Source organism: Agelaius phoeniceus, chromosome 3 (assembly GCF_051311805.1).
Source record: "Agelaius phoeniceus isolate bAgePho1 chromosome 3, bAgePho1.hap1, whole genome shotgun sequence".
Taxonomy (NCBI): Eukaryota; Metazoa; Chordata; class Aves; order Passeriformes; family Icteridae; genus Agelaius; species Agelaius phoeniceus.
Genome location: NC_135267.1, coordinates 15439308 through 15452168, shown reverse-complemented (window position 1 = coordinate 15452168; position 12861 = coordinate 15439308).

Below are 12861 nucleotides of genomic sequence, written 5' to 3'. Positions count from 1 at the left end.
TAATGGTCCTTGAAACTGAAATTACTACAAATAGCTCTTTTCTTCTTCCTAACCAAATATATCAGCCATCCAATATGCCACATACAAAAGAAAAATAAATAAAACTATTTTTTTAGTTCCTAATTATTATTCACAGTATAAATCTGTGAATTTTTATAATTTTTTATCATTTATAACTTTTATAATTGCTAAGAACTCTGATCATATATACTTTTTCTATGAAAAAAATAAAATATTTGCAGTTGTATCCATCTTCTAAAAGATAATGTTTAGGGCACGACTGAATAAAAAATACAGGGTTTTGTGGGGAGACTCAATGTGTAGTCCCACAAACATCTCCAGGATTTCTTAGAGAGTCAGTCCAATGTATCAGATGAAGGAACTGGGTTTTTTTATACAGTTTTTCATTCTCATGATTGTGCAAAATGTTGTTGCTGTGTCACACAGTATTTAACATGGGGAACACCTTGAATACATTGTGCAGCCTTATTTAGTTCCTCTATAAAATGGATTTTTTTTCACTATGTGATCACAGTCATACTTTTTTGAAAAATTACCAAAATAATCAAGTGCATCTTATGAACCAATACAAAAGCTTGAACTTGAGCTTTAGGAGACACCTCCTTTTATCAATTGTTTCCAATAAATAATGTGGGGTTTGGACATTTCCATGAAGTCTTTCTTCAGTGAGGATGGTGAATATGAGTTTTGCATGTGATGTTGTGCCCGTGAACCCATGAGAACATCTCCAAGTACAAGGATCATGTACTCCTTTGTGAGGTATATTCAATAAATCAATAGCCAAACAAAACTGACAAACAAAAAGATGAGGCTGATGGAAAGGTGTCAGATTGAAGCAAGATCACAAAAGAGACACAGCAAAGCACAACAGGCTATGTGCAGCACACACATTCCCACAAATAGTATTTTGTGCCAGGAGTTGCTGGATCATCATAATCCCAGTAACAAGGACACTCAGACTCTGTGAAACATGGTTTAAATATTTAAACCTTTATTGCAGCTAACACTTTAAAGGAAAAAAGGTTAGCACAGATGATCTTACATCCATCCATTCAGGTGCTGGGGAGCCCAAGTTATGCACCACTCAATGAGCCTCCATGCAGGCTCAGTATCCTGTGCAGATCCTGTCTTTGTAAAGGTTACCCAATATTTCAGTCTCTTGAGTTCCTGTAAGGTTTTCTTAAAACAAAATAACTCCATTAATCATTTTCACTGTCAAAAAAAAAAAAAGGATACACACATGGGAATTGGTTGCTGCTGCTTTAGACAAAGGCAAGGAGTTGGTGTGACCCAGTGGCAGCTGCCCACAGGTTACTTCATTACAATCAGCCAGCCAAGCTTGTCCTGCAGGCAAGGATGTGCAGAGCACAGCACAGAGCTGGAGCTCGTGCTGTGTGCACAGCACATTTTGTGTGCACAGCACATCAGGGCAGCCTGGGCCTGTTTGGGACAATGGCTGTGAGACACTAACTCCCCTAGCAGCAATGGTCTCCTGGTCAGGATCTCAGCACATGTGTCCATGCATACCTGGTTTGCATCTGCATATAAAACCTGCTTTTGTTCTCCAAACTGAACTGGTAATCAGTATTAAAATCTGCATACATTAAAAACTGTGCATGTCCACTGCAAACACGCCTCTGTTTCTCAAGCTGATGTTGTGCCAAAGTCAGATAGCTTTACAATTACAGAATTTATTACCACTAAAAGGCTGTGTAAATACCTTTTTGCAAGTGTGATTTTTGCGCCTGCAGCTCAAATTCTTTTTATACTTGCATTTGAATTTGTTTTGTCATACAATGTTACTTGGTATTACATGAATAACAATCCATGAGCTAGAAAACAGACTAAAGTCAAAGGTACAAAGTCAGTTGCATTATTAAAGAGAGATTAAAATAATTTGACGTGAAAGGCATTTTAGAGACAATACAGCCTGTCTGACTTGCTGATTTGCACAGAACCCAATACATCATTCAGCTCTGCTACCACCTGACAGCTGCTCAGCATCTAATGGGAAATGTGAGGGTGATCACAGTCCAGTTCATAGTGGACAGGTGCTGGCATCACAAAAATCATCATCACAACTGGCACTAATTGGCACCTTTGTTGACAGTCTCAGCAGAGAGGCCACTGAATCTGCACAGAGGCTTCCTTGCAAAGTCTGCTGGCTTGGGATGCAGGGCTCAGCTCATTCTTCACTTAAACCATCCTTAGTTTTGCACATATTTCCTGGAACACAGTCAGGTCCTGACGCTCTATTTGCCTGAAATGTCTGTGAGCATGGATATTACTGTGGCATCTCTCTGGAAGTGACACCTCTGCACAGAGAGTTAGACACACCTCAGGGACAGCAAAGCCTGCAACTGATGCTGGCCAGTGGAAGAGCCTGAGAGCTTTGGCTTGGGTGGAAGAAGACAAAAGGAGATCAAACCAAATGCTGTTCTAAAGGAGAAACTACACCCACATAGAGCTCCAGTTTCACACAATATTTTCTTAATTTTAGTTAATTTTAGATACAACTGTGATTCTATAAAGTTCTAGTAGCCACTTTTACTCTGTGCTTCAGTTTATTCTTTTGTATGAAGGTCTTATTTGTGTCACTCTCAGACATAATATGAGGTTTTGCTAACTGATCAGTGTTCTAAAGTATTTAAACATTTCTAATGGAAGTCAAAAGACACATTAAATATCACGATTCAAATTTATAGGAACTTTTGTTTCTTAATAATTCTATTAAATGAGTTGCAGGCAGTGACTATTGAATATTTCCATTTTGCATTTATGCATCATTCACCCTACTGTAAATACAGTTGTATTGAATGCAGTTTCTTCTGTCACCTCAGCCTATCTTGTCCAAACCTGCAATTAAAACTAATTTTCCTTTAGTGTATAGAAACCTGTACTGTTTGTAGGTTAATTATCAGTTTATATTTTTTTTAGCTCTGTAGACAAGAAAGGGTGATTAGTTTGATTGCAATAAGCAGCAGTAACTGAAGTATAGAGATGTTATTAGAGCTCATTACTACCTTTTTCCAAAGTGAAGAAAGAATGGCAGGAAGGTAGGAGGGAAGGAAGGACAATAAACATAGGAAGTAAATAAAAAGTAGAAAGGCTGGATAAAAAGAAAGAGAACAGTTCTAATTTCATGTGTATGGAAAAGATGTTGAATTTATTGCACATATGTTGGTCAGTAGATGGATAAAAGTGAGAAAAAAATCCCTAGAAAAGTGATAAATGAAATCAGGCAAAATAAATCTTAAAGCACTGAGAAAATATGTAAAAAGCCCAAGGTTTGTCTGTATCTGAGGTAGAATGTACTTCCATTAGGAACAACAAGGTTATCAGATAGTATCAACACTCAAAACACCAAGGTTGGAAGATTATAGGAAGCTCAAAACACCACTAAGTAAGTCTGAAATTCTGCCCATTGATTTTTCACTTGTGTGTTACATCTGATCCCAAGGAAATACCTTCTCATTTACATGCATCTACATAAATTCTGGATGAAGCCACCAGCTTTTTTGTCCTCCAGTGTTAACAGTGAGCAGTGGCTGCTATCCTGTGCTCCCACAGACACTCTGGAAACAGAATATGTCATCGTTAGCCTAATGAGGGGAAAGGGGGAGAGAAATTGCTAAATGCTTTCTCTCTAGCCCAATTAAAGGAGAGGGAGCAAGATGAAGAGAGGGGAAGGCGTGCTGGAGGGAGAGCTGTGTACGTGACAGATTTCTTCCTGCCTTTAGCTGCAAGAGCGTTCTCGTTAGGGAGAGCTGAAAAAGACAAGAGGATGTGGGAATACAAAGCATAAATCCTTTGACTGAAATCAGACTGTGGCAGCATGGTCCATCAGTCTGAGCTGCACATTACCTTCCAAAAATAGCTTGCTTGGGAAGGAAAGAATATGATACCAAGTACACTCTTGTCATTACTGGTCTTAAGACAAATTATCCATACCAATAGAAAGGAACAAAATTTGTCTGCCTGCTGAAAGCCTCCTTGGCCATCCACAGTCCCCTTTCAGAACTGCTGTAGAGGAAGAGAACTACTTGTGTGTGAAGGACATCTCCAGTTTAGAGGCTGCTGAGCTCACTGACAAGTGCCAACTCACCCTTTATAAAGCAAACTGAAGTGATCCCATGATGTTTTGTGCCAGAAACACCAGGCCTGGTAGAAAGGGTGTCCACATCCCTAAAAACATGTTAGATCCCAAACTTGTCCTGTCCCGTAGGCCTTGGCACTGCCAGGTGGTACCTCACTGGGCCCAGACTTTTTGCCAGGTACCACAACAAAAATTTCCCATCACAAAAAATTGCAAGCCAGCACTCAGGGCCTCATGTCTGGCCAGTATAGGTTTTTTCATGACTCAGAAGTCTTTGGGGGTGAGTGTGTGTTTTGGAATCCAGGTGAGCTGGGAGCTGAGGCTCCTAGCTAAAATCCATGGTGTGAAGATTTGCAAGGTATCACTGAAGCCGAGGAGAATGTTCTTTTTCCAAACACAGAAAAGAATGTTGCATCCAGTGCTATGGCATGACACTGTACACACATTCTCATATGACAGAAGAATACCTGCTGCTTTAAACTGCAGCAGAGATACAAATGGACTTGCTGGAAGCACTTCTTTGCTCCCACAGCTCTGCTGTTGACTCCTCATGCAGCTAATGGCACCTTTCTGCCATGCTGGGACTGCATGTTAAAAACATATCGAGCCCATGGGCCCCAAACACTGAGGACTGCATGTGACCCAGGGTCCATGGGCAGGTCCACAGTGTCTGCAACAGCAAAAACAGGTGAGGAGGCAGGTGAGGGGTGAGTCAGTGGAATGTTCTTTATGCCCAGACTCTGAAATTTTACAAGACCGCGTGACTGCATTAAGATGCAAAGTTTTTCCACGGCTTAAAGAGACCTATGGCCAAAGGTAACTAGGAAGGTGGGAGTTTCTTTATTATCACATCAGCCACCAGGTCCTGATGCAATTCCAAAATTATATCCCACACTGTTCTCATTACCTGCACAATAGCCTGAGCCATTCAGTGGACAGAAGAAACTACCTTGCATCCCTATTTATATTTATTGCTCAGACACGAGCTGAATGATAAAAAGCAGGATTGACATGCCTAGTATAAACCAGTCCTCAAATGTTGAATTTCTCTTACTTATTTTAAATCTCTCCACATTTCCTTGCATTCTGACTAAAATGTAGCAGCTTTGTGAGCTAAACTATAGCTGCCCTTTTACCATTTCAAGTGCCAGAAGCTTTAGCTAAGGAAAATGATTTTGTAAAGACTTACTATGCTCTGCTAGTCTTCCCGAGTGCAGTTCCTGCCAGTACCTAAAAGGAAGCTGAGAGAGTTCCTGAGAACACCTTACATCATGAGTCACTTGCTGTAATCATTTTTTAATTCTTGACTCCTGAGTCCCCATCCTGGGAGACCTTCTGGCTTCTTCCATCATCCAGGCATGACTGGATTAGATTTGTTTTTTTCCCTGCAATGAGACCTAATTTCTTTATTCACCACTCATCTGAGCACAGAAAATAGAAGGCGAATATTGGGTCTGGTTTCTGGCTGTCCAGCAGGAGTCACAGAGATGATTTCCCCTAGTTAGGAACACAGGAAAGGAATGGAACTCTCCTGTCAGGCAAACAGATGTTGGGAAAAGTAGCCTGTGCTGCTCTGCCAAGAAGAGCAGCCCAGACTCATTATAGTGAGCCCAAAGCAGCCATGTCTGTACAGTGGCAAGCAAACAGGAGATAAGGGAAGACTGCAATTAGGGTTCAGTCTCCTTACAATATTTTTATATAATTTTATATTTCTTACTGAGTATTTATATATTATAAACATTCTAGTCAACATGAACAATGTCATAAGATTTCCTCTCAAAATTTGAAGGTTTTGGCCTTTAAGAGGGTTTTTCACATTAGATTCTTTTATGTTCTTTTATGGTTTGTGTCTTAAGAAGTACTAAGCTGCTACTTAATTTTTAATTAAAAATTCTGATCCACTAAATTATGAAATTCAAACACTATGGTTTGTACAGGGTGCTAGCACAATTAGTATACATATGACTCAGTATTTTCAGTTCCTCTTTCCTGAACTTCGAATATCACAAGATCTGAAATAAGGACATTCTTCCTGATGCTTGAGCACTAAATACTAAATCTTGAGCACAAGATACTAAATTCAGTCTGATTTAGTGACAAAGCATGCCATTTTAGGAGATATAATGTCTGTATAATAATTTGTTTACAAATGCCATCTTCTGAAATATCATATTTGAAATTAACCATTTACTGTTTCTCTTGGGAGTTTAGCACAATGATATAATTTAAAGGCCTAATGTCAGCTCAGTTAACTCCAACCCTTGAAAACCTGTCATATAACTGGCTCTCTCTAATGTTTACCATTGGCAGGTCTTTGTGCCCCAGCCTGGAAATAGCTGCCCTACGTTCCCCAGGAATGGTCTGTGGTGGTGTGAGCAGGAAGGAGATGAGTACAGCCAACCTTGGTGTGATGCAGACACTGTTCAGATCCTTCCTGGTTACCTTCCCCTTGCCTTCATATCACAGCTGCTGCCAGGTCTGCCTTACATTGAGCAGACAGAAGTTATTAGCTTCACACATTTTATTTTCTATATAAAAATGCTGCATTAAACAGGAGAATTGTCCCAACAGCTACCAGTAAAAATTCTATCCTGATCAGGGATGCCAACACAAAAGGCCAACCTGCTCTGAATCACCAGTCAGCACTACAGCAACATTCCAAATATTTTCATCATTTAGAATGACCAAAGCAGTATTTTGAAATTACATCTAAAAATGTAGCAGTTATTAATCAAGGAGCTCTAGCAAGCCAGATTCATGATCAGCAGAAGGGTGGAGGCAGACACTATATCATTTTGATCTTACAGAATAATTTGCTTTTAAGCGCAAAACTTCTTGCAACTGAATTTCTTCATCATTTGAATGTCCAGAATAACAAGTAGACGATCTCATGGTGGTTTAGATGGCTTTTAATTCATCACAAGAAGAAAAATTAAATTAAATTGCATCAACCTCCCCCAAAACTGCTTGAATTTTTTCATTTGTATACAGCAATTTTTCATTAAATCTCAATTTCTCAGCCATTAGGATGCACAACAGGACCTGCAGAAGCTCTAAAAGTAGCCAACCTGAGCTCAAATGAGTTGTTAACAGCACTTGTTTAGGGCTGATGTTTTCTTAAAGGATTTTTTTTTTTCTTTAATTTATGGAACACCATGACTACAATTTTTGTTTGTAACATTCATTCACATTTTCACTATGTGAAAAGCAATAATGTTCAAATTTTTTTGATAATGTGACATAAATTCTTTTGCCTTTAATAGTAAAAACATTTTCCTTCTTTTGAGCAATTTTTGGACTCTTGCATTCATGTGCTCTAACAGGCATCCTCTTTTCCAGTGTAGCTTAGTTATGTCCTGAGCATTGTCACTTGGGTATTTTAAAAAGAAACCCCTAATTTTACTTCATCTTATTTCTCATCCCAAGTCAAATAAATGCCTAATGGTGTTACCAGTGGTTTAAGTTGCTTCTCTACTCCTTTAAAGTTCCATTGATCATCAAAACTTTGTAACAATGCTCAGTAAAATCTGGCCAAATTTACTTTTATTATCTTAAAACAGGAAGGTCCATAAGACTACTTTTTTGAGTAATGCTCATATTATTTAGTAATCTTAAACATTAAACAGAATAATTTCTTTCTATGTATTAAAAATGGGATCTTTCAAGGACTGGGTTTACATAATTCTATTTCTGATTAAAGTGTCTCACTCAGAGAAGCTAAAAGTTCCAAAAACTGAAGACCATAAAGTGTTATTTGAGGAGTATTTTATTTCTCTGAAACACACTTCAGACAAACCCTCTCCATGTAATTATCCTTACAAAGAGCTGCTGGATTCTGTTTTACTTAAAAAATCAGAAAAATAGTTAAACTTTTCTCTGCAATAAAGCCACTTCAATGCCAAGAGTCCACACTGTACAAAAACCCTTAAAATATCTCCTCAAAGATCTGTAATTCAGTTAGGTTCTGAAGAATGAGGAGGAGAGCTGCACATAGAATTTCTTTGGCTGTTACAGTACTAGCCTAAAAAGCCTGTCTCATCTTTGGTATCAGTCAAATAATTCCATTTGACTCTTGCCACTGCTTGCAGATAGGAATGAAGGCTGCAGGTCTGGGTAAATGTTGGACTCACTGTGGCACTGAAGCATCACCGTAGCTCTGGTGCTGAGAAGGAATCATACAGAATTTCCCTGTGACTATCAGAAAGCCACTTTACCCAACAACCATAAATCATTCCTTCAGTGAGGTAGTGCCACTTGGTTTTGCCAGAAGCAAGTGGACTGAGGGGAAGATCCTTCTGTGTCTGCCATCATTGAGACACTGTCCTTGTGCTTCTGCTACTAGCCAGCACCAGAGCTTCACCTTTGGGCTGAACTCAGCATGTCTATGGCTCACTGGCACCCTCTACTCAGCTGATTTGAACCAGTGAATCTTCTGCTCTTCTTCCTTCCACGCTGGTTTTTGAAGATACTCTTGATCTATTTTGTATAGACACAAGACCTAGGAATATTCTCGCCAGATGGTTACCTAGCATTCTTATTAATTACTAGTTGAGTGTACTTCAGTTATCATGACAGGGGGTGTACAGGTGTCAGAGACTTCAAAAAAACCTTTAAAATATTTCAGACAGAAAAATCACATCTCATTTACAGTCTCTTCTGTCAAAGCATAGATTTTGAGAAAATTCAGTCTGAACCACCTGTTCATGCTTCAGGAATTCTCACTAAAACAGGAGAGCACAGCATTTTCCATGAAACAGAAAGAGAATTTTTTGTGACATTCTCTGATTTCCCAATGCTTTTACTTAAGACTTGACTCTTCCAAGTATGCAATAGCATGCAACTAAATGAGAAGTAAATACAGTGTGCCTAAATGTGATGTTTAAACAACAAAACAAAAACCAATTCAGGTGATGTTAGTGACACAGCAAACAGATGAGGAGAGGATATTTAAGGCTGTGACAACCAATCTAACCACGTGTGTGAACAGATAATGTAACACATAGGAGAGAATGAAGTTAGTTTTTGGCTGCAGCTCCTGTGTGATACCAAGATCTAATTCTCATCTTGTGCCATGACATGTACATGTTATGGTATTTCCTCAACTGAAAACAAGTGGATTAAGGAAAAAAATGTCTTGCTAATAAGCACCTATGAGGAGCTTGAGTTTTAAACTATAAAAAATAGGGATGGGGCATATTTTAATTTTAATTAAAGCTCATTTAAATTTATTCAAAGCATTTGACCTGTTCCTTAACGTCAAACATCTTTGTCTCTAACTGGAGAGACATGGATTTAACAGATGGCCAAATTGGCTGGATGGTTGCACTCAGGTGTTGTCATCAATTACTCAGTGTCCAGGTGAGAGAGCAGTGATGGCTGGCATCCCTCAGAGGTTGGAACTGATGCTGTTTGACTCCTTTGTCAGGGACATGGACAGTGGGATCAAGTGCACCCTTAGCAGTTTGCTGACAACCTCAAGCAATGTGAGATGTGGCTGACAGGCTGGAGGGAAGGGAAAACATCAGAGAGACCTGGACAGGCTTGAGAGGTGGGGCTGTGAGAACCTCATGAAGTTCAGCAAGGCCAAGTGCAAGGTCTTGCATGGGGCAGTGCCCAGCACAAGTATAGGCTGGCTGGAGAATGGGTTGAGAACATCCTTGAGGAGAAGAGCCTGGGGGTGTTGGTGGATGAGAAGCAAGACAAGAGGCAGCAATGTGCACTCACAGCCCAGAAAGCCAAAAGCATCCTGGACTTCATCAAGAGGAGCAGCCAGCAGCTCAAGGGAGGTGATTCAGCCCCTCTGCTCTGCCCTCACGAGACCCCACCTGCAGTGCTGTGTCCAGCTCTGGTGTCCTCAGCACAAGAAAGACATGGACCAGTTGGAGCAGGTCCAGAGGAGGCCACAAAGATGATCAGAGGGCTGGAGTTCCTCTCCAGTGAAGACAGGCTAAGAGAGTTGGGGCTGTTCTGCATGGAGAAGAGAAGGATCAAGGAGACATCTAGCAGGGTCCCAGCATTTTAAGCAGGGCTACAAGAAAGCTGGAAAGGGACTTTTTTTTAGTGTTTAGTGACAGAACAAAGGGGGATGGCTTTAAACTGAACAAAGGTGGGTTTAGATTAGATACATGTAGCAGGGCATCTCACCTCACCCCCCCTCCCTTCCCCCTAGGAAAGCTTCTCTGTTGCTTGTTAGCTAATGAAATAACCCTGGGCATCTCACTCTCGCAAGCCTCACATAGGCCTTGGTGAAATAACTCAGTCAAGATAGTCTGTCTTGTAGTGAGCTATTTCAGTGTCATGGAATTGATGTTTTCAGCTAACAGTGAACATCTTGCTGTGAAAGCAGATGTGGAAAGGTAAACTGGAATTTCTGACTGACAGACACGTCATTCTACAAACTACAAAAGCCAAGTTTTCCCAAAGCAGAAATCTTCTGCACGTTCCATGGGAATCTGTGGGGGGCTCTTGGGCACCAGTTTTGTGGTTATTCCCTCAAGGTTTGAGTTAAAGGACTCATTGTACACTATCACCATTTCAGTGGTTAAATCACATTGATTCCTAATATATTCTATTTCTTTCCTAGCTATAATATAGGTACCTTGATAATGCACTGTTTTATATAATCTGCTAATAGTTCTTGTGTTTTACACTGTGGAGTAAATAACACTGTTTAAAAGCCTCTTCTCTGATATCTCCTGTCTATTCAATAAATAACTCAATTTATACTAGACCTGATCTGCCATGCTTAGAATTTACAAGCTGGAATGATTTTAGGTGTGGGACCCCTAGATTCAAGCTGCTGCCAAAAATCTTAGCTTTAGGCAGGGCTTGTCTGAAGCTCCAGCTTGATCCATAACAATTTAGAGAAGAAATTCTTTACTGTGAGGCACTGGAACAGGTTGTTCAGGGAAGCTGTGGATGCCCCATCCCTGGGAGTGTTCAAGGCCAGGTTGGATGGGACTCTGAGCAACCTGGTCTAGGGGAAGATGTCCCTGCCCACAGTATGGGGGTTGGAATTTGATTATTTTTAAGGTCTCTTCCAACCCAAAGCATTCTATGATATGTTCTATGATTCAGTAAGTGTACAGCTATGCCACAGCAGGTAAAAGGTAAAACCTTCTTGCCTTCTTGCTACAGCTTTCTTCACGATTGTCAAATTCAATTTTCTTGAGTATTCATGAGATATTCAACACGATAAACACAGAATGAGAAGAAAAGCAAAAGTGGAACTTTTAAGAGGTATGATAGATTTACAAAGTGCAAGACACTTGACCTTGAAATATTGCCACAGTTTCTTACACTCATTACACAGCTGGTTTTGGCCTTCTTATGTATTTGGGGGATTTAGTTTCTTAAGCAGATATTTTGTGTCTAAACCTAAGGATGCACTTTAAAATTTTTACATGAAAGTTTACCTTTTTAAAGTGTCTGGTATTGCTATGCTTCTACTTTTTCTCCATAAGAAAACACTGAAATTTATTTTAAAGTACATTGCATTTAGAATGAGAATTAACTTCACTGTGTCTTGTCTCAGTAGGTTGTCAAATGTCCCTAAAAATAAACTGGAAATTACGACTGACACAGCTGAAGAAGATGAAAGAAAAAAACATTGAAAACATTCACCCCATAATAAGATTCAGGAACTAATGTATTGGAGTATTCACAAGCATAACATATTGTTATGCTATATTGAGGACTCTGAAATGCAGTCTTAAATAAGCAGTTATAAACCCTTAGTTGGTTCAAGGAATTCTAACAATGGGATACTGCATGAATGATAAACAGCCAAGCCAAAAGTGTATGATTTACTTTATCCCCAAAGCCAACATAGAGTCTTTCAGCATCAGAAACTCTACAAAATTGGAATATATGGATACACACTTTTGAAATATCATCCTTTCATGTGATCAAAGTAAACAAACATCTAGCACACTTCAGCAATGAATTGAAGAGTTTCCTTTTACTCCTGGAATGCAAAATGAGAGCAAAAATAAGCACTGCATTCATACTTTGTAGTTCAGAAGCAAGCAATTGTCTGCTTTATTTTCTCTGAAAAGCATAGTGGAGCTTGCCTGTGTAGCGTGTGGAATGAAATCCAGAATGCAGATATAGTTAACATATTTCAGAAAGCATTACAATTCCACATCAGCTGCCTGATGTTTTCTACTGGAATACCCAGTGAAATATAATGTCACTCTTCTTTTGGGAGATTTTAATGTGCTGAGTGAGCCTGAGCCTTGGGCTTTCAAGTAGTCCAGTTCATTGATGAATCAGGAAGGAATGGGCAGACTTTTCAGCAGAGTGAAGTGGTAAAATATTTCCTGCTTTGTGAATGTATTTCACAAACTTTCTTCCAAGAATAGGAACTTGTAGGCTACTTCTACAATGCTGGTAGCATAAGCGATACTTTTTGTCAGATTTTACAGCTTTGTCCTCATTAAAATAAAATCAGTTTAAAATCTCATGACTTCACCCCCATTTAAACCCATGAAGGCCAGAGTGTTGTTTGTTTCAGTTGAAGGGCTTCTGGTAATTGCCAGCAAAAATAAAAAAAAATCTCAAATGACAGAACACTCTTTCTGAAGGCTGTGTGGAAAAAATCACACTTCCAAGGGCATATGTAAAAATACAGTACAATATAATTGAGTGTGGTTGTTCAACTACAGTAAAAAATGTGTGCTGTGTCACCTACACAGCTGTGATGCTGCAGCATCTGAGTGGAGGTGACACAGTACTGTGCCACC